We start from the raw sequence: 2950 nt of genomic DNA, 5'->3' as shown, positions 1-2950 counted from the left end.
TGTTCAGTTATGCATAGATAGAGAAGCTTGGTTAATCCATACTAAATCATTTAAGCAGTCAGATTGATGTCAGTATAATTATAAAAGGTGTGACATTTGTGAAGGTCTTGGATTACTCAAGTCCTCTCAATGTCTATGATTCAGATTAAGTCACTCCCTGTGAGGGAGCTGAGAACAACAAGCAGAGGATGGAAAACTTGCCCTGTAGTTCCTCCTAGTGGCCAGAAAGGTTTGTAGGTCTTTCAAAAAAGTGTGGTTACAGTCAGAAGCTATAACCCAGACACGTCACAGAGGCTATAAGCATCCATTGAAGCGTCAGTTTAGAATGTTTTCTCACCACCAAATACGAGTCGCAGGTAGTGGGAGAGGATGGAACTAGGTGAAACTTTTTCTGTTCCCAAACCTAGAATCTGTTACGAACACAGCGAAAGTTTTATAGACTTGACACTTTGCCAAAGTAAAAAAAAAATGGCATTGTTTAGGAGTGCAAGGTTGAATTGAGTTTGTGCACACACGCACTTCACAGACGAGGCGTTCCCTAACGGAAATATGCAAATATATGCAACAACGCAGCAATAGGTTCTCGCTAGCTCGTGCTTGGCTTTGCCCACCTCCTTGCTTGTTCTGCCCGCTATGCAATATTTTCTCCTACTGCAAAAGACACAGACAAACTATCTTGGGTTAATTATAAATATCTTTCAGTGGGCTTTCTCTGTAGCTGGGACATGTTCACCAAGGCACGTAACAGAACATGCTTTAAAGCATTTTACAATGTAAATCTAAAATTAGTGTTTCCTATTGGACAAGTTCAAGTAGTCACTCCCTGTTTCAATCCATTTTCTTCCATTTGATGCCTAATGAACACGACCCTGGTGTCGGTTATAACCTTTGTGTTTACAGATCCATGTCTGGAGTGTGCCTTGGAGTGATGACACTTTTTTTATGTTTAACGATTTAATGGTGTATCTTTAGATCAGATAACAGAATATTCCTCCTCCTTTGTTGATGCGTTAGTTGGGATGAATAAAATCACACTTGGCATCTAAATACAGGTAATCTCAAGATCATCAGATTCTTCTTTGACTTTGATAAACATGCTGTGAATTCCTATATATTGCAATTCCATATCACACACACATGCAGTTGAAGTCGGACGTTTAATACACCTTAGCCAAGAATAATTCTGTCTTTGGTCAGTTATGATCACCACTTTATTTTAAGAATGTGAAATGTCAGAATAATAGTAGAGAGAATGATTTATTTCAGCTTTTATTTCTTCCATCACATTCCCAGTGGGTCAGAAGTTTGCATACACTCAATTAGTATTTGGTAGCATTGCTGTTAAATTGTTTAACTTGGGTCAAACGTTTCGGGTAGCTTTCCACAAGCTTCCCACAATAAGTTGGGTGAAATTTGGCCCATTCCTCCTGACAGAGCTGGTGTAACTGAATCAGGCTTGTAGGCCTCCTTGCTCGCACACACTTTTTCAGTTCTGCCCACAAATGTTCTATAGGATTGAGGTCAGGGCTTTGTGATGGCCACTCCAATACCTTGAATTTGTTGTCCTTAAGCCATTTTGCCACAACTTTGGAAGTATGCTTGGCGTCATTGTCCATTTGGAAGAACCATTTGCGACCAAGCTTTAACTTCCTGACTGATGTCTTGAGATGTTGCTTCAATATATCCATATAATTTTCCTGCCTCATGATGCCATCTATTTTGTGAAGTGCACCAGTCCCTCCTGCAGCAAATCACCCCCACAACATGATGCTGCCACCCCCGTGCTTCACGGTTGGGATGGTGTTCTTCGGCTTGCAAGCCTCCCCCCTTTTTCCTCCAAACATAAAGCTGGTCATTATGGCCAAACAGTTCTATTTTTTGTTAAATCAGATCAGACGACATTTCTCCAAAAAGTACGATCTTTGTCCCCATGTGCAGTTGCAAACCGTAGTATTGCTTTTTTATGTCGGTTTTGGAGCAGTGGCTTCTTCCTTGCTGAGCGGCCTTTCAGATTATTTCGATATAGGACTCGTTTTACTGTGGATGTAGATACATTTGTACCTGTTTCCCCACCATCTTCACAAGGTCCTTTGCTGTTGTTCTGGGATTGATTTGCACTTTTCGCACCAAAGTATGTTCATCTCTAGGAGACAGAACGCATCTCCTTCCTGAGCGGTATGACGGTTGAAGGGTCCCGTGGTGTTTATACTTGCATACTATTGCTTGTACAGATGAACGTGGTACTTTCAGGCATTTGGAAATTGCTCCCAAGGATGAACCAGACTTGTGGAGGGTCTACAATGTATTTACTGAGGTCTTGGCTGATTTCTTTTGATTTTCCCATGATGTCAAGCAAACAGACACTGAGTTTGAAGGTGGGCCTTGAAATACATCCACAGGTACACCTCCAATTTACTCAAATGATGTCAATTAGCCTATCAGAAGCTTCTAAAGCCATTACATCATTTTCTGGAATTTTCCAAGCTGTTTAAAGGCACAGTCAACTTAGTGTATGTAAACTTCTGACCCACTGGAATAGTGATACAGTGAATTATAAGTGAAATAATCTGTCTGTAAACAATTGTTGGAAAAATGAGTGTGTCATGCACAAAGTAGATGTCCTAACCGACTTGCCAAAACTATAGTTTGTTAACAAGAAATTTGTGGATTGGTTGAAAAACGAGTTTCAATGACTCCAACCTAAGTGTATGTAAACTCCGTCCGACTTCAACTGTAGATACTGTACGTTACATATAACCTTCACCACTGGCACTGAGACATGTTTGTGTAGATCCATCTGGCCCCACCCTTGCCTGAGCATACCGGGAATTCTTTCACTGAATATTTTCCATATCAGTTACATACAGTACTGTCGGCAGATTCTACGTCACAACGAGCGCTAAAGACAGACATCACATATACCTGGAACAATAAACAAGTCATTTATTGT

Source organism: Salmo salar, chromosome ssa22, assembly GCF_905237065.1.
Source record: "Salmo salar chromosome ssa22, Ssal_v3.1, whole genome shotgun sequence".
Taxonomy (NCBI): domain Eukaryota; kingdom Metazoa; phylum Chordata; class Actinopteri; order Salmoniformes; family Salmonidae; genus Salmo; species Salmo salar.
This window is presented reverse-complemented; position numbering follows the sequence as displayed.